Genomic DNA, 23,234 nt, shown 5'->3' with positions numbered 1-23,234 from the left:
TTTTTTTTTTTTTTTTTTTTTTTTTTTTTTTTTTGATAGCTGTCAGTCTTAACAAAGGAAGCCTTTTTTGAGTTAGTCTAGTCATAAATATGAACAAGAAATTCATTCACCCTATTTTTTTCTCTTATGAAGGAAATGTCAGGTCAATATAGGTGTGGAAAACTGGTTATCATTCTACCTCAAGTAAGCTATTGTTCTTATCTATAACAGAGAATCTATTTCTTTATTTAAAACAGGGTTTCATGTAGCCCAGTTTGGTCTATGACTATATAGGTGGGGATGACCCTGAACTTCTGATCCTGCCTCTATAGTAGCAATGAACACACAGTAGTGTACCACCAAGTCCCATTTTATTCAGTTATGGATAAATCCATGGCTTTTAGGCAAGGAGCCTACCAAGTGACCTACAAACCTCTTTTTTTTTTTTCTTCAATGTACCACCATACCTAGATTGTATAGAAAAAAAATGTTCAAAATATGCTAAATTTTACTATCATATTGAACATTAAAAAAAAAAAAAATCCGAGGTAAGATGATAGCTTCTCTTGAGACGAATGTTGGAAGCATGAAAAGTCTTCAAGGTCTGGCCTCTTCTGTTCATATACATACATTTCCCCCTTCTTACTGATTAAAATCTCACTTTTCTGTAGAAAAATGTTACAAATCTAAAGACTTCAATCTCACCAGTCAAAAAATAACTAGGGTCTAATAAAATTGCCAAATAAATTCCATTGTTTTTAAAACTAGAAAATTGTCTAGGCTTAGCTAAGTTACCACTTATTAATGTTTTTTTGAGCATACTGGAATGTACCAATAGGAATTCCTTCACAAATCAGTTTGCCTCTACTTGCAAATGGATAACCATATCTAAAATAATCTATGTTTATCAGATAGTATTTTATGAGCACTGTCTGTGTCTATTTGAAGCGAACTTTGAAGGGACATTCAGACTCTTATGAACGAGCTTCTGCTTTAAAGGGCTATCGCTTCTAGTGTCAGCTCTTTCTAGTTTCAAAATTTGCATGGCCGCCTTTCAGAGTCGCCTTCAAGAAAAGCCTTAGCCCATGCAGGAATTGCTCGAACTCGGCGGCCTTAGGGTCAGGCTTATTTGCATCTTTGCTAAACAAAGTCCATCCTTTTAGGCGTCAGCGCCGCCGGTCTGCGCTCTCACGCTCCGCGGCTCACTTCAGCGACGGTGGCGTGCACAGCACCTGGGTCATCTGTGCTCGGGCTCCTAATGGGACACCGACTTCTGGGCGTTGTGGGTCTCCTTTCAGGGCTCCGAGATCTCCACCGTACATTCCGCGGCTCGCTCTCTAGTCCCGGGACTAGCAGGCGCGGTTTTCCCGGAGCAATCCACGTCACCCGCGCAGGCGCAGGCGCAGGTGGAGGATCTGAGCGGAGGGAAGGGGCCTGCGCTCGGCCCGCGGTAAACAAGCACTGCGCAGGCGCCGTGCGCCAAGGTTTTTTGTTTTGTTTTTTTTTGTTGTTGTTGTTGTCTTTTGTTTTGCATAGCATAGTAAAAAACGGGCAATGCCAAAGCAATCCCTCGCATCTTAAGATGATCGACTGTGTGGCTTCTGCTACTCTCTGTCTCTGAGGCACCGGCTGCGCGACCACGGCAGCCATAACTCTTCCACAGAGCTGTCGGCCTTGAGCTCTTACGCTCACTGTCTACACTGAGGCTGAGAGGAAAAGAAAAAAAAAGAAAGAAAGAAAGAAAGAAAAAGAAGATTTAAAGGAGAGGTGGTGGGCGGTCCCCACAACGCCACAGTAGAGACCTCAGCGTCGCTCTTTCCCCAGACAACGCGAGATCCTGTGCCAGGCCGAGGCTCCGCCCCCGCCCCGCCCGTGGCTGTGTGCGCATGCGTTGGGCTATTTTGGCGCGCAAACCTTTCCGAACTTCCTGCTTGGTCACAGGTGGCCCCGTCGGCCCCCGAGGGATGTCAGTGTGGTCGGAGCCGGGGGTTCACGCCCACTGCAGCACGTCCTTAGGGAGTTTTCGGTCGAGATTCCACTTGACTGTAACTCGCTCCCCCCCCATTTTTCTGCTCTTGTATGGGTCATGAGGTTTCAGCGCATCCAAGAGTCAGAGTGGGAAGAGAGCCCATCACGGTTTTTTAAAAGATGTTGAACTTTAGTTGTGTGGCATGCGAGCTAACTGCGAGCGGCATAAAAGATAAATCTGGGGGACGAACGGGATTTTTTTTTTTTTCTATTCTCGAAGACTTTGAGAGGCTGTGAATGTGGACTGGGCTAACACAGTGGGATGAGGATGAGAAGTTTTTAAAAGTCGAAGAAGCCAATGAAGGCTTGAGAGATGAGGCTAGGAGGAATTCAAAGTAGTAGAGGAAGTTTAGCTTAAAATATTTACCCATATTTATAAGCAAGTAGGCTGCAGTGCCGCGTATTTAGTCTACGATCGCGAAGTAAAATGGGGATGTCTTTGAGTGCAACAGAAACATTTTTTTTAAAGTTGTCGCGAGCAAGAGCGGAGGTTGGGGCTGGGTAAAATAGATAATCTGGAGTCTTCGAATGTTGCAAGTGTGGACCGGTCTGACTGATTTGGCCTCTTTTCTCTCTCAGGGAACGTGGAACACCGCACAAACTGGATTTTTGCCCTATAACGACTCAAAGGTACCATCCAGAAGTGTCCTCTTTCCAATAGAATGCCTGGCCTCTCCCACCAGCTTCACGGTTCAGCCCTAACAAGTCACTCAGATGAGTCACTGGCTCATTACAAGATTATGGATTCCTAATCTATAGCCTTCCAGTTGTGTAGATCTTAGAATTCACAGTGCAGTCAGTATTGTCATTTTTACTATCCCCAGTGATTGTTTGCAGGACCTTACACAAGTACGGAAATGCATGATGCTCAAGTCCCCTGCGTAATGAGGTATATTATTTGCATATGACCCTTGTACATCTTTCTGTAAAGTTTAAACAATCTCTAGATTATTTGTGATATGTACATCGATGTAAATACTATGTAAATAGCTCCTGTACTATATTGTATAGGGAGTAATGGCAAGAAAGCATTCAGTACAGATGCAAATTTTTCTTCTCTATTTCTATATCTGCTTTTAGCTGAATCTGAGGATGTGAAACCCATGGATGTGGGGGGTTGACTCTTTCTGCCTGTGTGAAAGAGTTACCTCACTGTATTGATCAGATTGGCCTTAATGAACTAAAGAAATCTAGACTCAGTCCTCTTACCTCAACTTTCTGAATAGCTGACACTCCCAAGTGTGTGTTGGGTACAGTTCTGGAAATATTTTGATCTTTTGTGTACTCTATAAAGAAAATGCAGGAAGATTGACGGGATATATAATTTGACTAGTCCTTAACAACAGAGTAGCTGATAGGTAAGCAATATAGCTTCCTTTGTAAGAAAACAAAGAATGGAAGGTCTTAGGATTAAAGCTGGCAATGATGGAGAAGGATTTAATTATTAACGTTTAGAGGAAAGTCCTTGGATAGAATAGTCCAGGTATAGAATCATACACCTATAGTCCTAGCTACCCAGGGATGAGCCAGGAGGACTGCTTGAACCTATCTGGGACATAGCCTGGGGAGGGGATGGAGAAAGGAAGGAATGAGGGAAGACAGAACCAGACCCTCTCAGGAAGTTCTCTCTAAAGCGCTGTATCTTGGCTGATTGTATTCTGTTGTGTGGGCTGTTTGTGCTGAATCCACAGGAAAACGGAGGGGAAACATGGATACAATAGAATAGGATTTCTGGGTTGACTCAGTCTAAATATTTGGTTTTGGGGATTGGGATCTTCTGTTATATAAGTATATTGTCATAGGGACTGTTTAGAATTGGGGATCAGAGCCCTGAGGTGTGACCTTTGGGTCTGCCGGTTACACCTTATGACATCTCATTTCCTCATTTATAAGTAAGGATTACAGTAAAAGGAGAATAAGGATGAGGGTATCTTTTTTAAAAATTATTTTTACCTTGGTGGTATTTTTGCCTGCATTATATGTTTGTGTACCACTTGTGTTTTTGGTGCTCTGAGAGGCCAGAAGAGGACGTGGGATCTCCTGAGTTAGAGATCTCCTGTGGGTGCTAGGACAGAATTCAGCCTCTTAGGCCTGCTTTCTGGAGCAGAGAGTGCCTTTACCTGTTGAGCCATCTCTTTGGCCCATCAGGTTTTTATTTGTTTCCTTGTTTTTTGAGACAGGGCCTCTCTTAAGTAGACCAGGCTGACCAAGAACTCACAGAGTCACAAGAGATTTTCTTGTCAGCACACAGACCTGCAGCTGTGTCATCTCTGCAGCTCTAGACACTATCTTTCAGTGGGTCCCGTTTTTTAGGGAATCAAGCATACGTGTGAAAGATTGTTCTTGTGGGACAGGCAGGGATACAAGAGACATTGGTCTCTGTCCTAGGTTGTTCTGTCTCTAAACTTTAATTATTACTGATGTGTCTGTGCTGAAATTAAAGGGGTGCACTACCATGCCCACCCTCCATCAGTCTTTTTAAGCTACTATTACTACTACTACTACTACTACTGCTATGGTTGAGAACTCCTGCTTAAAGAGTTTCTGTAGAAAATGAAAAGAAGCTAGAGCTAAGGCTTAAGCCCCTGTGCTCTGCACAGTTATCTATTTGAGGAATAAAGCAATGGCTTGAGATGAGCAGATGAGTCGGGCACAGTGACATAGATTCTGGAGGGAGGCCCGGAAGTAAGCACACTAACTTGGGAGCAGTTAGTGTTGTCTTTACTGTGGATGCCAGGAACACACTGAATTGGCTGTATGGCAGACTTTGAACCTCCCAAACTGGCCCTTTGATCTAGCTCAGGCAACAAAAAGATGTCTTGGTTTCTTTGCCACCTGGAGCTGTTCTGCTCTGTTGACTGGGGAAGGCATGATTAAAGTGTTTGCACATGGGTGGTCTTCTCTCCTGGGAGGGCAGGTGGGAATGCCTTTTTTTTTTTTTTTTTTTTTTTTTTTTTTAAGTGTTTTTTTTTTTTTTTTTTTTTTTTTTTTTTTAAATAAAGCAGGTATTGATTATGAAGGCTTTCTAAACTTCCCAAAGGCTGTAAAAGGTGTGAGATTGATCTGACCACACTGATGGTTTTGTTGTTACTGACATGGGAAAAGTAGGGTTTAAGTCTACTTTCATAGCTTTTCAATGAAAACAAAATCGCTTGGGGGTGGGGAATGTCTGGGAGAGAAATTTCTCTCTCTCTTTTTCTCTTGTGTGATTTTGGACACAAGGTATCCTAGGCTAGCCTCAGCAGCTGTCTCACCTGCCTTCACCCACTAAGTGCTGGAATCACAGATATGTGCTATCACACAAAGTTCATCACGTTCTAGGGATCAAATCTAGCATTTCGTACCTATGTGCTAGGCAGGTAGGCAGGTACTGCTCAAATCAAGCTATGTGCCTCAGCCCCAGGAACTTTACCTTCTTAGACACAAAAACTGTTTAATAGTACCACAACTCTGACTTGTAGTTGAAAACACCATTGATGGACACTATGAACGAAATATAGTAGTTATGGCCAAGAATATCTTTTGCCATATGGATTGCATTTTTAAAAAATGTTTAATTATGTGTTTATGTGTTGTCTGTATATGTCTCTGTGCATGTGAGTGCAGGTACCCTCAAAGATCACAGGTGTTGGGTTCTCCCTGGATTTGGAATTACAGGCACTTGTGAGCTGCCTGGTTTGGGTGTTGTCTTAGGGTTTCTATTCCTGCACAAACATCATGACCACGAAGCAAACTGGGGAGGAAAGGGTTTATTCAGCTTATACTTCCACATTGCTGTTAATCACCAAGGAAGCCAGGACTGGAACTCAAGCAGGGCAGGAAGCAGGAGCTGATGCAGAAGCCATGGAGGGATGTTCTTTATTGGCTTGCCTTCCCTGGCTTGCTCAGCTTGCTCTCTTATAAACCCAAGACTACCAACCCAGAGATGGCACTACCCACAAGGGGACCTCCCCCCTTGATACTAATTGAGAAAAATGCCTTACAGCTGGATCTCATGGAAGCATTTTCCCAACTGAAGCTCCTTTCTCAGTGATAACTTCGGCCTGTGTCAAGTTGACACAAAACTACCTAGTACAGGTGCTAAGAACTAAACTCCGTTCCTCTGGAAGAGCAGCAAGTGATCTTGAGTCATCTCTGCAGTCCTAAACACTATCTTTCAGTGGGTCTCGTTTTGTAGGGAATCAAGCATACATGGGAAAGATTGTCCTTGTGGGACAGGCAGGGATGCACGCGACATTGGTCTCTATCTTAGGTTGTTCTTTCTTTAAACTTGAATTATTATTAGTGTGTGTGTGTGTGGTTGGGGGTGTCCATTGCCAAAGCATGGGTATGGGGGATCAGGACAACTGTCTGGAGTCACTTTTCTCCTTCCCTTTTGTGTAGGTTTCAGAGGTCAAACTCCAGTTGGCAGGCTTGTAAGGCACGAACTCTCCTCAGGCAGCACTTATTACCCTTCACAGCTGAATTTTATGAGTTGGAATGAGCCAAAGATAAAGAACGCTTGAGGTTCATAACTGATTCTTTTCATCTGCTGGAGACCACCAGTGCTGTCAAATAGGGGACAAGAGAGGGGGGGTGGAATGTAGTCAGGAGGAATGGGGTTATAGCTTAGTAGTAAAACACATGCTTAGTATTCGGAAAACCCTGTGTTCTACCACCTGTACTCCCAATTAACAAAAATTGGTAGGTTTGTGTTTTCTTTGTTGATGTGAAAAAATGTCTTTGGACCGTTTTCAAAGTTTTATACTATGCCAGTATGAAGTTCTGGTCCTTCATAGAAGGGTGTCCTGTCTATCTGACTGCTTCTTTAGGGAGTGTAGAGGAATTTTAATCCAGCAACATGGCTGCTCTGTCAAGGGATCATGTCCAAAGACCTTTTACATCTGTATGATCCAGCTGGAATGCAGACATGCCCTGGGTTACAGTATGATCTGGCTGGAATCTAGACATGCTCTTAGTATACACCTTAATACACTTTAGTACCTAACAATGAAGGAAAGGGTAGTTTGTGTAAGAATGCAGCCATGTTTGAAAGTGACATTTAATAGAAGGGCAGTCACAGTGATAAAGATTTGACGGAACGAGTCAGAGATAATATACATCCAGCTCACATGTTAACAGCACAAGAAAGAGAGGCTACTTAAGAGCAGAGAGAGAAGGAGAGGTGGGGAGATGGCAGTTTTATGTCTGGACAGTTTTACAGAAGCAAGTTGTGAAAGAACAAACTAGACACAGGTGAAGACAGACGAGCCAGAGAAGGAGAAGGAGCCAGAAGATTAGGGCAGATTGCCAAGGTTAGAATGTGGCCAAGCACACAATTCAGCCAGAAGCCGGAGAACCTGGGTTGAATTAGTCATCTTGGAAGATTAGACTGTACAGAGGCTAGAAGCTCCCAGGCCTAGGCTTAGGGTTAGATCAGAAAAAGAGATGCTTCGGGCTCAGCCTCTTGCACAGTGTGTGTATAGCTCATCTCATCCCATCATCTGAGGAAATAAAGAGACATTTATTGGGGGGGGGGGGTGTTAGAATTAGGATTCTAGGGCTGGGTGGTGGTAGCACATGCCTAAATTTAATCCCAGCACTTGGGAGGCAGAGGCAAGCAGATCTCTATGAGTTAGTGAGCAGCCTGGTCCACAGAGCAATTTCTAGGAGACCTGAGGATACCCAGAGAAACCCTGTTTAAATTCCCACCCCACACCCATTCTAATGAGTACTTTCCTTGGTGCAATGGATTTTTTTTTTTTTTTTTTTTTGTATTTTTTTTTTTTTCCCTACAGAAAGCATTTGGGGGTTGGCACTATAAAGATTGAGGTTATTTTGTATTTGCTGCCATTGGAGTTGCAGCTTCCTGTACCAAATGCAGTGTCATCCTGGGGGTTTGGCAGCTAATGCCCTATGGACAAAAGACATCCTCTAATCACAGTTGGCCCAGCTGAAAGTAGAAGACATCTGTGATAATCTAAGAAGTGTAGCATCAAGAATTCTCAGCACTCCAGACTAAGAACAAAAGGAAAAAGGTCTTCAGAACAAAAGGGGGTTGCTAAAGTGGGTATAGGGAAAGACAAGGGCTTTATTACTGTGTCTCACTTCTGGTAAGAGCACTGGGATAAGAGGCAGAATCCACAGCGGAGGTAGGACTAGAACTATGAAGTTGCTGAAGAATGTATTCTGCAGAGTTGGGTAGAAAGATAGGAGAAGTAGGATAAGAAAGACGCAGGTTGAAAGTCACAAGAACCTTAAAAGGGGGCTGGAATGGTGTAGCTCAACTGGTAGAGTGAAACTAGTATGCATGAAGCTGTGGGTTCAGTCCCCATCCTTGATGATCCATCTGTCATTCCAGGCTTACATAGTGAGCCCTCAAGGCTAGCCTGGGCTACATGAGACCCTGTGTCAAAAACCAAATAAAAACTAAGACAAAATACTTTAACTAGTAGTGTGTTATAAGTAAAAAATATCCAGGAAGATTAATGGGACTACTCACATTTTAGTTCAGGGATAAAAGAATGAACATATACAAGGTGTTTTTAAAGGAACAATGAAGAATAAAAATTAATTTGCTTCATGGGAATACCCCAATTCACATTTTTGATAAGGTTATTGGTCAAGGTTATTGAACATCTAGTTAGCTTTGAAAAAAATTTTTTTTAATTTTGTGGGAGTTGGAGAGATGACTCAACAATTAAGAACACTGGAGGACCCAGATTAGAGCCCCAGCACCTACACTGTGGTCCACAACCATCTGTAATTCCAGGGCCTGACACCCTCTTTTGGCCTCCTTTGGTCTGCACATTGTGTGCAGATATACATGCAGATAAAATACTCATAAAAGAAATTTCAAGAACATTTTAATTAAAATTTTTTTTTTAATCTTGAAGATGTGAAGATCAGTTGGGTGAGGATCCTCCCTACAGATCTTTGAACAAGATGCAATACACGACAACCATTGCGGCTCATGCCTCTTGGTCTAGCCCGTGGGCCGCAGAGCAGGAGGATCAGCAGTTCCAGGTCACCTGAAGTGACTCAAGCAAGCTCTAAGCCAGTCCGGGCCATATGAGACACTGTCTCAAAATATAGCAGTAATAGCAACAACCCTTCTAACCAAAAGATTGAAATGCAATCAACTCAACAGTACAAGGAAGACGTGTGCAAATTAAAGCAGAACATAGTGAAAAGGGAGGTGTGGCTGGGGGTGTAACTTACTATACATGAATGCTTAGCGTGCCCTTCTGCTGGGTCAGCCCTCAGCCTCAAAGATAAAAGAGGAAAGACATGAGTAACCTGATTTGGAGGGCGCTGTATGACTTACCTTCCTGTTTCTGTGATCAAATACCTGACAAGAAGTACTTTGAAGAAGGAAGGGTTTACTCTGGCCCGGATTTGAAGGGATGTAGTTTGGCTTGGAGAGAAAGGCATGAGAGTGAGCTTGAGGGAGTCACATTTCATCTACACTCAGGAAGCAGAGTGTTGGTACTCAGCCTGTGTGTGTGTGTGTGTATACCTGTGTCGGGGTGTGGCTGTGGGTGTGGTCTATGCACTTACTGGATGCTCACCTTGTTCTTTGAGATAGAGTCTCTCACAGAATCTGTAGCTCACCCGGTTAGCTGGGCTGGCTGGCCAGTGAGCTCCAGGGATATGGGATTCTGCCTTTCTAGCACTGGGATTACAGATTCTTGCTTCTGTGCCCAGGTCTTGGGGCGATCTGAACTCTGGCCCTCATGATTGTAGGTCTGGTTCTTAATCCAAGGAGATGCCTCCCCAGTTCTGAGAGGTCCCCTGGTCCAGTCAAACTGGTATTTAACCAAGATAGGGGGAAGTGAATGAGACACAGCAGTGGGAAGATTATCTGAAAAAAAAACAACAGATTAAGAGACCAGTCTGGTTTTAGAATGGACAAGACAGAAACTTTCAAGCCTAAAGCATGAAGGCTTGAGACAGAGAAGTTAGAAAAGAAAAGAAGAGGATTTTAATGAATTTCCCAGGGACACTGGGATAGTGGTTTTCTTTCAGGTAATGTTTGAAACAATGGGGAAGGTCCTTTTCATTGTTAATTTTAAAATTAATTGCATTGACTATATCTTTGTGTACTTTGAGTATACATATTACATACCATTGTGTGTGTGTGTGTGTGTGTGTGTGTGTGTGTGTGTGTGTGTAGGGCAGAGGATTACTTGTCAGTTCTGTCCTGCCACATGGGTCCTAGGACTCAAACCCAGGCAGTCTGGCTTGGTAGCAAGCACCTTTACAAGGAAGCCATCCTGTTCTTGTCACTAGAAGGATTAGTTACCCAGTTATTTAAACCATTCACTTCCTTTGTTTGGTCCTCAATGGGTTTATAAGTGATAATGAGTTTGAGGACAGTGTAACCCAAACAAAACTAAACAAGCAGATAATACTTATTCAGCTTATGGTAATTTCCTAAATGTGGCAAATGTTAAAATTAAGATCTGAATTTCTAACTGGGTATGGGCATATACCTGTAAACCCCAAACTGGGAGACAAGAGCAGAAGGATCATTAATTGGAAGCTAGCCTGGGCTACATAGCAAGACTATTCTGAGTCTTATATTAAAAGTAATTAACCTGCCCCCTTTCATAAACTAAGAGTAGATACTGCAGGGTTAGTGAGGCGACTTGGTCAGCCCAGGTGCATGAGCATGAGTTTGGATCTGTAGCACTCAAGGCGAAAGCTGGAGCTAGCTGGCTGGCCAGCTAGCCAAATCAGTGAGTTCTAGGTTTGGTGAGGAAGTGACCATCTTAGAAAACAAGGAGAGTGATTGCAGAGAAGATGCATCATCGGCCTCTGGCAACTTTCTGGAGTTGAACAATTGTCGGGAAAGACCTTTAGACACTGAACTAAGCTACTTTAAATTCCTGATTGGGGTAATCCAAATGCCCTCCAATTATTGTGTGAATTTATGTTTAAAAAATAAATTTAGCGGTCTGTAGACAAATGTATTTTTATTTTTCCTATAAAATGGCAAAATATTTTCAACCGGTTCTTGTGGTCAACATTCAGTTGTGTTTCTTAGATATCTCTGAAATATGCTATTAAGAGTTGCATGAATGGCTGGCTTCCAGACAGCAGACATCTAGTCTCAAAGAGAAATGCCTTTTCTGTGTTCTTCCCACTGCCCTGTGGAAGCAGTCCGCACACGCTCTACAGAGCTGGTATCTTCAGTTCAGACCAAATAGATTTTTAAGGAGAGAAGTTGTGTGTGTGTGTGTGTGTGTGTTGAGGGGGGGGATCGGAGGACTTCCTGACTCAGTGTAATTGTGGGTTCCTAGAATCCTGGCAGTGTGCAGGGCCACAGCAGTCCAGTCAGGAAGAAGTCTACAAGGTAGGTCTGGTTCTGCAAATGCTAACTGAAAGCCTGGGCAGGCAGCAATTCGGTTCTTTCCCCCTTTTCTTTAGTCAGCAGGGTCCCATGGTGACCGGTTTTGAAAGCAATAGTCCCCTTTAGCAGTTACCTAGCACCATGGCAACCAGGACGTCAGCAAAGCAGGATAGACCCACACAAAACTGCAGCTCGGCTTCTATCCTGCTTCCAACTCAGCTCTGCCTGAAAGGCCCACTGACGGAGCTAAAGACATCTAGGCTCGTTCACCCCAGCATTCCTGTGTGCTGGGGGGGGGGGGCTTCCCCATAAGTAGAGATGTAGGAGCACATAGTAAACTATGTCTTGAACCCCCTCCCCTGTAAAAGGAAAAACATAAGAGCTTATTTAACAGTAAGTTGCAGGATAGGCTAGAAAGCAGGTATGAATTTAGTCTTATAAAAAACTGATTTGTCCTCCTAAGTGAAGTAAGATGACAGTAGAGACAGAGCCCTATATATATGGGGTGGTTTATATTTAGACACAAGATCAGGGGAAAGCTTTAACAAATATCTTTATTTACCTGAAACAGACAAATGGCTCTAAGGACTGCAATGCTGTCCGTGGTGCTGAACACTCCACTGACCAGATGTGCTCTAAGGATACCCCAGAATAGAGTAAGGAACACGCTGGCATATCCAGATGCTGGCAATAGAAAGAGGCTGCGAAATTGGAAAGAAGGCATGATTTTCTTCCTGTATGAAGCAGCTCTGAAAGCGCAGGGTAAAATGACCAGATTGAAAAGAGAAAGTGAGAAAAGCCAGAGGTCTGTGTGCCTGAGTCTTTCCCTTTTCATATGGAGATTTTCAGATCAGAGCCAATCAGGTCAGAGATTTCTGCTGCTTTGCTCCTGAAAAGAGGAGTGGGGGAAGGGAGCGAGAAGATGGCCACATCCCCCCCCCCCCCCAAGCCACATGATCCGTTTCCCATGTGACACATTCCAGAGCCTTGGAAAGGAGAAGGGAGGGGCGCTGAGAGTGGGGCTGGGGGTGGGAAGATGGCTTAGCAGTGAACCTTCACAGCGTCATCTTCTCTCTCTACCAGGAAGCAGGCTGAGGGCTGAGGGAAGGCAGAGGGGAGATATGAATGTGTTCCGAAGGTTTCCCGGTGGCTCGTGGCATCCTCCAAAGTCCTGTCTGCGAGCTGTTCCTGACCAAGAAAACCCGCGGAGCCTGTCTCTGAAATCCAGTCCCGATGAAGGTATGTGCTCAAGCTCCTCTATCACCGCTGAAATATGGCTCAGTGGGACAATACCGTCTCTTCCTATTTTTTTTTTCCAGGAAATTTGGAGATTTTTGTCTCGGCTTAGATGCTTGTTAGGGGTGTTAGATTTGTTACAGGTTCAGAAAAGATGTCTAGATAGTTCTGTAAAATAAATACTTCTCCAGAGTAAGCTCCTATAGGGGAAAACAAAATTGGTTGAAAATTGTGTAAGGTAATTGGTAATAAAACCAGAAACTCACCGGTGGGTGAGGGGATTTCTCCCCGTCTAACCCTAGAAGAGGAAGGAGCGCTACTCAGAAGAGCTAGGTCTCATTGTCACCAAGAAAATCCTGCCTCATTCCTTTGAGCTGTGCCTGTGTTCCCAGAGGTTACTGGCTGTAGCTTAGGAGCCTGAGTGGGCAGCCCTGCCATTCCTTTGTGCTGTTAGCTCACCCTTCTCCTGATGTCCCCAATACCAAGAGAACCAACGATTGTTCCCGAGCTCTACTGTAGACACTAGATTGCCACAGAACCCCACACAGTATGGAAAGCCTTAGGGAGCTCTCACAGGAATCCGCCAAATGTAATAGTCTGTCATGCACTCCTCTGGGTTTCTTTGAGTATTTCTCCTCAGGTCAAAGAGAAGAGCTAGCAAATTCACATTTAATTTCATTTAATAGGCACCTGAAAAAGTTCCTGGTATATGCAAGCAATCACTTCAAGCATGTAAGTCATCACACAGATTGTCATTTAGATATAAGCTCAGGCACAGAGGCGTTCAGCAGCTATTCTAGGGTAACTTAGGTAGCACAGAATAGAACAAGAATTGAATCCCAAGACTCTGAATCTTAAAGTCCTTGTTCTTAGTCACCGAACTGTACTGCTTGCCTGGTTGTGTTATCTCAAATGATGTCAATAGTCTACTGGGCTACAAATTTTGTTCATCTGACGCTACTAGAAGATTGAGTCAGCTTGCCTGGCTAAAACAGATCCCAAGTGAAATCTATATTTAATTTTGAATTACCCCAATAGTCATGTTCTGTACCCCAAATAACCCAGTAAGTAATTGCCTGTTCCTTCCGTCTCTGCTACCTAGATATCTAGTAGTAAAACCCGGTGTTACCATGGTGATCATTGATGTCTGAAGGAAAAAGATAAATCTGGAATTATGTTATGGTGGACTTTTTAAATCAAACCTAGAAATATTCTCCCATTCTTGGAACCTAGAAACAAGCCCACCATAGGCATCTGATTCTCAAAAGAAGTTAATATTTCAGAGCAGGTGTGGTGGCTCTTGCCTGTAATCCTAGCCCCTGAGAAGGGAGAGAGCCACATGTTTAAAACCTGCTTGGGCTTCAGTGTAGCCCTGACTCTTCTGGAACTCACTCTATAGACCAGGCTGGCCTTGAACTCAGAGATCCACCTGCCTTTATCTCCTGAGTGCTTGGATTAAAGGTGTGTGTCACTACGGACAGGCCATATTTTAGGTCTTTAAGGGTAAAAAAATATTACTAATACTTTTAAATAAAGTTAGGGATTTCTGGGGCTTGGGCGATGGCTCAGTATATAAAGTGTTTGGCAGGTGTGAGGATCCGAGTTTGGATATTCATCACTGAAATTTAAACAAATTGAGTGTGGCTATGTGTGTCCGTAATCTCGGCACTGGGAGGCAGAGGTGGGAGGGTCTCTTGGGCTTTACCTCAAGCTTTACCTCTGGCCTGCACAGGCATGAATGCACACATGTACACATACCACACACATAGGAGTCTCTGAGATAAAAGGATTTCCTTACCATGAGTGGTAGACCAGTGCCTGCAATACCAGGTGAGGACCTGGTTGTTGAAGTAAAAGGACCACCAAGAGTTCAAGGGTAGCCTGGGCTACGGAGGGAGCCTCTGTCTTAAAAAAAGAAAGGTAGAAGATCTTTCCCCTTGATCCTGGATGGGTTTCCTTCTGGCCTTTGATGGTAGAAGATGCCCAGTTTTATCCCTACAGGCTGTGGAGAATTGAAAGAAGTGCTAGGTCTAAAATATAAAGTGGAAAGATTTGCAAACTATTTCTTCCTAAACATTCCGTTTCCTCTGGTAGTTCATCTCAGAGCAGTGGTTGTATTCTCGGTGACATACGCATTTCTCTGGGCCAGCTAACCTGAAATGTGGTAAGCTCTCAGGATACATGTGGGAGTGTATGATGGGAAGACTCAAGACTCTTAGCACAATTCTACTGGAGCTGGTTTTCGGGCCTATGTCTGCTTTAACTGTTTATCTGGTTAGTTTGTTTTTGAGACAGGGTTTCATGTAGCCTCGGTTGACTTTAAACTTGCCATGTAGTTGGTGCTCGCCTTGAACTTTTGGTTTCCCCTCAATCTACCAGCGTGCCCAGCTCTGAGTCTATCTTAGTTACATATGTTTTAGTGAAGCAGCAAACCCGCAGTAAGAACTTGGCAGCCGTCAAATCTGTGCTTGAAGTTATGTACGCTGGCTAGGCTCATTGTGACCCAGAGCTCAGTGGTATCCATAAACTCTTCCCTGGGCCTCGCTGCTTCTCCTTCTTCATTTGTACCTAAGATGAAGTCCTCATGGTATTTTGTGGAGAGGTAAACTGGAACAACCCCAGCAGTCTTTCCCTTCTTCCCTCAGATGTTTGTCTAACCCTTCCTGCCTCGAAACAGCTCACATCAGCTTGAGAGTGAGCCTCTCTGGTGCTCTGCTCCAGGCATTCTTTTATCTAGTCTGCCACCCACTTCCCACAACACTGTCCAGAGTCTCAGAACTAAATAGACCTTTCCCTAGGGACCCTTGAGATCCTAAGTGTCAACTCAAGTTTGAGCCCAAAATATGGCAATTAGGACCCAAATGAAAAACTGTCTCAAGGCATTTCCCTCTGCAACCTTGTGCTCCAACCCAGGCCTAATGTGTGCTAGCAAGCTGCACTCCCAGACCTGCCAGGACACTTGAAAGTTTGCTTAGTATTTGAATTCAAGTTTGCAAGCTTACTGTGATTAAGCTAGTCACCCCCATAGTCAGATGCACAATACAGCCTTTAGTTTTCTACCTAATTAAATCATTAAAGACAGAAAGACAAAGTATAAGAGTAAAGTGACCACAGAACCTCCTCCCCTCCCGTGTTACCTGCTAGGTTTGGCACATAGCAGGAACAGCAGCCTGTTGGAAGGGCAGTTACACAGCCTGCGGATTGCACATAATACAGGGCAGCACAGCTGTGGGGCCCAGCTAGGCTTTCTCCCTGCCCTCTTGAATCTGAGATGAGTAACCCACTGAACTCGCTGAACAGAAGACAGAAGAGAAAGGAGAGAGTCGTTCTTTGCCTTGAGGAGAACCTCTGACAGTGCGGTTTTGATTTGGAGGGTAGGTATGGAAGATCTGTGAGGATGTGGACAGCAAACCTGGGTGCAGAATCTAAGAAAGGGATAGCTAGGTCTCATCTGTAGTGTGTAGTTGCATCTCTCCTTAGGGTGTTTATATCAAAAGGGCAGGGAATAGAGCCGAGGGCCAAATGTGGGTGGTCTATCTTTCATCAACTATGGCAAAAGGTGGGTTGAAATGGAGGTGTGTTCTCTGAGGGGACAGGTTAAGAGCAGATGGAGAGTTACTGTCATGATTTTATTTCCTGTTTGTAGTCACTTTCCCTTGACAGAAACTTTAAAGAGGCATCTCCTGTAGCCTTCGTGGAAAAGACCCCCCTAGACACCTGGCAACTGTCCTAACAACTCTGTGATATACACTATCAGCCCTGTTTTAAATGAGGGTACTACAGTTCAAAGACATTAACTAATCTAAAATCACAACTAGTAGCCAGCATTAAACTAGTTCCCTTGGATACTAGTATATTGCCAGTAATGTTCTTTCTTCCCTGCTTTAAAGAGAATATATTTATGTATTAGACTAACAAAAACATACTTCTCAAAAATTGGAAAACTAGGGACTGGAGAGATGACTTGGTGGTTGAGAGCTACCTGCTCTTCCACAGGACCCAGGTTCAATTCCCGGCGTTCTTGTGGTTCACAGCCATCTGTAACTCCAGTTTCATGGGATATGATGCCTTTTTCTGGACTCTGAGAGTAACTAGGCATGAAAGTAATGCACAGGTATACATGCATGCTGGCAAAATTCCGTCATTTTTTTAAAAGTAAATTGGGAAAAAGTAGAGTACTGTTAAAAATCCTGATGTGTTTCTTGCTCTTTTTCAACGTGTATCATTAAAAGCAGATAATTGTTGAGATCTTGCTTTAAGTGTGTGTGTGTGTGTGTGTGCATGTGTGTGTGCATGCGTGTGCACACTTGCCATTGGAAGCCAGAAGAGGGTGGATAACCCGGAGCTAGAGATGGACTCCGAATCTTCCTATCTGGACCTCCTAAGTACTGGAATTACGGGCATGCAGCACACACCTGGCTTAGCCCTTTTTTCATATACTTCATTCTGACAACAGAACAGGTAGTTACTGTCATTTTAGTGATGAGAACAATAAGCACAAAGATAATTAACTTACCAGAAGCCACACAGATTGTGAGTTGAAACCCAGACAGGCTACCCCTGAAGCAGTTTCTCACCACTGTTAACATTTGGGCAGACAATTCTTTGATGCTTACTGTAGAATGTTTAGCAACATCCTTGGATTCTGCTTTCCAGATACCAGTAACATTTGAACCCAGTGTCTGTAGACATTGCCATATGTCTTCCAGGAGGTAAAGTTTCCACCTAAGAACCACTCAACCCCGGCTTCTCTAGCCTCTTCCTATCTAAAATGCACATAGTGTGCCCGAGAGGTGTCTGCTGGGCCTCACAGTGGAGGAAAAAAACAGACTCTTGTAAAAGCCAGGCTTGGGTGCACACTTGTCGTCTCGGCATTTGAGAGGTAGAGGCGAAGGATTAGGAGCTTAGGGTCATTCATGGCTACATTTCAAATTTGAGGCCAGCATGGGCTATGAACCCTTCTCCCGATAAACAAGATAAAAAAATTTAAAAAAAGAATAAAAGCGAGGAGCTTGGGGTCTCAGTCAAATAAAGCTTTGTGAGCGGGAGGGCCTGAGTTGCTCCCTACCACCTGTGCAATGCTGGGTACCCTGGATGGAATGCCAGGCAGGGAGGTGGAGGCTCGAGGAGCTTGCTGGCCGGCCATTTTAGTTTCATTAATGAGTGATGGGCACTGACACAAAGGAGCTAGACAGCATTCCTGAGGAAGACACCTGAGATTGTCCTACCTCCATATACACATGCAAACATGTACGCATGTATCCACATACATATACACATATACACATGCCTCCATATATACATGCAAACATGTATACATGCAAACATGCATACATGTGTCCACATACATATACACATATCACATGCCTCCATATATACATGCAAACATGTACAAATGTGTCCACATACATATACACATATCACATGCCTCCAAATATACATGCAAACATGTACACATGTCCACATACATATACACATATACACATGCCTTCATATACAGTGCAAATATGTACACATGTGTCCACATACATATACACATATACACATGCCTCCATATATACATGCAAGTGTGTGCACATGTGTCCACATATGTATATATACATATATATATACATATCACATGCCTCCATATATACATGCAAACATGTACACATGTGTCCATATGGATATACACATATACTCATGCCTCTGTGTAAACATGTACACATGTGTCCATATGTACATATACATATGCCTCCATATACACATGCAAATGTGTACAAATGTGTCCACATACATATACACATATACACATATACACGTGCCTCCGTATACACATGCAAACATGTACACATATGTGTCCACATAAGAGTTAAGAAAGGGTGGATTTCTGAGTTCGAGGCCAGCCTGGTCTACAGAGTGAGTTCCAGGACAGCCAGGGCTACACAGAGAAACCCTGTCTCGAAAAAAACCAAAAAAAAAAAAAAAAAAAGAGTTAAGAAAGGACGTACAGCAACAAAGGAAAACAGGAGGGGCAAGACAGTTTTGGAGTCCCTTCTTTCTGGGTGTGTCAGGTGGATGAAGGCAGGGGTAGGTGAAGTGTGCTAGTGTTGCCTGTGGTGGACGAGGGTCAAATGTCCTCCAGAGCTGTCTCCACTTTAGACTTTCCTTTGGTACACCTCAGGGGTCTTTGTTGCCATAGTCAGCTTTGTATGGGTAGGCGTTCTCACTCTCTCAAGACTCTCCTGGGGTGGCAACCACAGCCCTGAGATCTGCACCGGCAGACCTGTCTCCATATCCCAAAGGATCAAACAGCCATGGCACCCTCCGGTAGGTGTCTAGCTGTGCACATGATAATACCGGAGCTGCAGGGTACCCAGACTCTGCAGCAGTGACCCTCATGGCAGATAGTCAGTCCCTGAATTGACCCACAAACTTGAGATTGGACTCAGGTCTCCCAAACTACCAAGTGATTCTTGACTGATGAGGTCAGGACCTAGCTATCCAGGGGAGCTACCTCCCCTTATAGGGCCCCCTGCCCAAGCATGTCCTTGTGTGTCCCAGCTGCCCACTTCTTCACATTCGCATCCCTTGGATGTCTCCTATGGGTGGGGCATGGCAGGTTGATTCGTGCTCCTACCTTGACTGCCAGGCCTCAGGTCCTTGGGCAGTTCTGTTCTTTTTGCTGCGTTTCTCTTGTTCTCCAAACTGTTCTGCTGCCCTCCACACCCTTGGTGAGCTCCCATGCTTTTCCTTTGCAATCAGTTTTTATCCTGACTCTTCTGCACACACCACAGTGCAGTTTCTAGTCCTCTGCCCACCTTCCCTACAAGTCTAGCAGAGCCTTGTAATTTGAAGGGCTCTCGTGTTTTTCTTTTCTTCTTTTTAAAGATTATTTTATTTTTATTTCTGTTTATATGTGTATGTGTTTGTGCAAACAGGTAGACAGAAGAGAGCGTCTGATTTCCTGTAGCTAGAGTTACAGGTAATTATGAACTGCCAGATGTGGGTACTGAGAACAGCAGGCGTGTAGCAAGCATTCTTAAACTGTGGAGCCATCCACCTCTCCAGCCCCCATCCACGCACCTAATTTTGCCTTTTTCTGTATTGTCAGCACCCCGTCTTTCCTGGTTAACTTTCTGTTGCTGTGCTGAAACCTTCCGATCAAAAGTCGTTTAGGGGAGGAAGGGGTTTAATTCAAATTACAGGTTAGAGTCTGTCACAGAGGGAAGTCCAGGGCCGGAGCCCAAGCAAGAACTTGGATGTGAAGGACTACTTACCGCTAGCTTGCAGGCCCATGCTTATTAGCCAGCATTCTCATACAGCCCAGGACGTCCTGACCGAGGAATGATACCTCCCACAGTGGGCTGGGCCCCCCACCTCAATTAATAATCAAGACAGTCCCACAGTCTTGCCCACAGGCCAATCTGATCTGGCCATTCTCCTCAATTGAAACTCCCTTCTGAGGTTGTGTCAACTTTCCAGTTAACTAGGATGCCATCCAGAAGTGCTCGCCAGTCCTAGAATCCTCAGGCTTCCCTGGTTCCTACAAGAAGTTTAGTTTCAGCTCCAGCATTCAAACTTCCATCCATTTTGAGTTGCTTTGTATACCTGGCAAGAAATGGGAATTTCATTTCATCTTTTTCGTGCAGATAATTGTTTTTTCAGTACCACTTATTGTAAAGACAGTCCCTTCTTTGATATGTGTCCTGAGCACCTTATAAAAAATCAGTTGGGTTTAGTCGTATAGTTTACTTGCAGGCATGTGTGTTTAATGCTTCATTTAAGTTTGGATTACACTCATTTTGGGGTGTTGCTTTGCATGCCATGGCAAGAATGTGGAAGGACGCTGTCAGTTCTCTCCTACTCTGTGGGTTCCAAGGATGGAACTCGGGTTATCAGGCGTGGCAGCAAATGCCGTTACATTTGGAACCATTTAACCAGTTCCTTCTGCCCTCACCCCTCCCCCTGCCCGTGTGTGTGTGTGTGTGTGTGTGTGTGTGTTATAATGTCAGTGTCATGCTGACTTGATTAATAAAACTTGGCTTTGGCTACTTGGGGACTTATGTGATTTGGTATACATTTTGTTTCTTCCTGACTCTATCAAGCATATCATTGGTATTGTGGTAGAGGCTGTGTTAAATCTATAGATCTCTTTTAGCATTATGGACTTCTAACAATACTGATTCTTCCTATCTGTGAACACAAAGTATACTTCTTTTCCTTTCCCCCTTCCCTTTCCCCTTCCTTTTCCTCCTCTCATCCCTCCTTAGTCCTGTCCTTCCCTTTGTGCTTCCTAATCTCCTTCTACTTCTTTGATCAGTAATTTACAGTTTTCAGTGTAGCAACTTTCACATCTTTGGTTACATTTATTCTTAGCTATTTGCTTTGCAGCCCTTATAACTGAGTTTCCTTTCTTGGATTCTAGTTTAAATGATTTGCTAATGGTGTATATAAAGTGATTAGGCTTTTCTGTGTTGATTTTTGAACCCTGTAGCTTTGCTGAATTGGCTGAATTGGCGCACTGGTTCGAATCGTTTTCAGGGAAACTTAGTTTTTCTTGGAGTACGAGCATACTACCAGGCAGCTGACAGCTGACTTGGTCTTTGCTGCCTTGCTATGTCCTTGTTCTTTTCTTCTGCTTGGGATTTTCAGTATTTCACTAAATAAAAGTGATGGAAATGGGCACTTTACCTTGTAGATTTTAGAGATTTACCTTGTAGATTTTTTCAGCCTTTCTCACACATTTCAGTGGTTATTGTTGGCTCATAGTGCTTGGCTTTAATTGTATTGTGAAGTGTTTTTTTAGTTCCTAATTTGTTGACAGGTTTTTTTTTTCATGTGTAATTCTTTTTTTTTTTTCCTTTATTAGATATTTTCTTTATTTACATTTCGAATGCTATCCCAAAAGTTCCCTATACACTCCCCCCGCCCTGCTCCCCTACCCACCCACTCCTACTTCTTGGCCCTGGCATTCCCCTGTACTGGGGCATATAAAGTTTGCATAGCCTAGGGGCCTCTCTTCCCAATGATGGACAACTAGGCCATCTTCTGCTACATATGCAGCTAGAGACATGAGCTCTGGGGGTACTGGTTAGTTCATATTGTTGTTCCACCTACAGGGTTGCAGACTCCTTCAGTACCATGGGTTCTTTCTCTAGCTCCTCCATTGGGGACCCTGTGTCCCATCCTATAGATGACTATGAGCATCCACTTCTGTATTTGCCAGGCATTGGCATAGCCTCATAGAAGACGGTTATATCAGGGTCTCTTCAGCAAAATCTTGCTGGCATGTGCAATAGTGTCTGGGTTTGGTGGCTGATGATGGGGAAGATCCCCGGGTGGGTTAGTTTCTGAATAGTCCATCCTTTCGTCTTAGCTGTTAACAGCTTTTAAGTAATGAAGCAAGATTCAACTTTATTACTATAGTCAATTATTCAATTATTCTTACTATAGTCTTTATATTCTGTTTATTTTATTTAGTGTCTTCTTACACTGTAGGCTAGGCTATCCTATCACTCACTATGTAGCTCAAGCTAACCTGTAACTCCCCATGTTGCCTAGGCTGGCTTGCAACTCACTGTGTTGTCTGGCCTGGCCTGTAACTAACTAGCTGTCCTTGATCTCAGATGTATATGTCTGGACTGACCTGTAACTAACTAGCTGTCCTTCATCTCAGATCTATAGTCCTCCTAACTCTTTTTTTTTTTTTTCTTTCCAGTACTAAGAGGCAACACCCAGTATCCTAGCACTTGGCGGGTGGAGGCAGGATTAGAAGCTCAGGGATATATGAGATTCTGTCTAAAACAAAACAAAAAACAGAAGAAGGAAAGAAATCTAAACAATTCTTCCTTGATCTATTAGTAGTTCAAGAATAAGTTAATATCTATATATTTGTATAGTTTACAAAGTTTTTTGTTATTGATTTCTAGTTTTACTATAGTATATTTCTAAAATATACTCAATATGATTTCAGGTCTGTCTGTCTGTCACTTGTTGAGACTGTTTTGTGGCTTATCGAGTGTCTGTTCTGGAGAGTCTCAGTCAGTGTCTGTCTGTCTGTCTGTCTGTCTGTCTCTCTCTCTCTCTCTCTCATGTCCCCTTGTTCTATCTTACTCTCTCCATATGCATTTACTTATTTATTTATTTAGGCAGAGTCTCACTCTGCAGCCCGGCCTGGCCTGGAACTCACTGTGTAGACCTGGATGGCCTACAGTTTACAGAGCTCCATCTGCTTTGACTCCCAAGTGCTGGGACTGCCCATTTTATATGTTAAACTGGGGAAAAAAAATGTGCCTAAGATCCCTAGTTCTACAAAAGAGAATTAGTCAATTAACTCTCAGAGAATGCTCACAAATTACTCTATGGTTAGTTTCTGGGGCCCTCTTCTGACCATGGGTGAATCATGATTCCTTGAATATTTTCTCCCCTCCCCTAGACTCTTGAGCATGTTAAGAAAACCCTGCATAGCTGCTATATCATCAGCCAAGGTCTTTTTTTTTTTTTTTAAGAGTTATTTATTTATTTTATGTATAAGAGTACATTGTAGCTGTACAGATGGTTGTGAGACTTGATATGGTTATTGGGAATTGAATTTTAGGACCTCTGCTCGCTCCATTCGGCCCTGCTCAATCAGTCTCCACTAGCTCCAGCCCAAAGATTTATTTATCATTATACA

General features: G+C 43.6%; 1 protein-coding gene across 3 annotated transcripts in view; it reads left to right on the top strand.

Moving 5' to 3' along the window:
- The first annotated feature begins 1,703 nt into the window (after positions 1-1,703).
- Positions 1,704-23,234, top strand: part of Gpr19 (G protein-coupled receptor 19) — a 30,468-nt gene continuing 8,937 nt past the window's right edge. For 2 of the 3 annotated variants that reach the window (XM_029533643.1, XM_021190963.2), the window contains exons 1-2: positions 2,496-2,637; positions 12,425-12,580. The gene's annotated coding sequence lies outside the window, so the exon portion shown is untranslated. Of the gene's footprint in view, positions 1,921-2,495; positions 2,638-12,424; positions 12,581-23,234 lie in introns of those variants that run through there. The other variant, XM_029533642.1, reaches the window with a different exon arrangement.

This window comes from Mus pahari, chromosome 2, assembly GCF_900095145.1.
Source record: "Mus pahari chromosome 2, PAHARI_EIJ_v1.1, whole genome shotgun sequence".
NCBI lineage: Eukaryota > Metazoa > Chordata > Mammalia > Rodentia > Muridae > Mus > Mus pahari.
The sequence above is the reverse complement of the archived record's forward strand: the minus strand, read 5'-3'. Positions and strand labels throughout refer to the sequence as shown.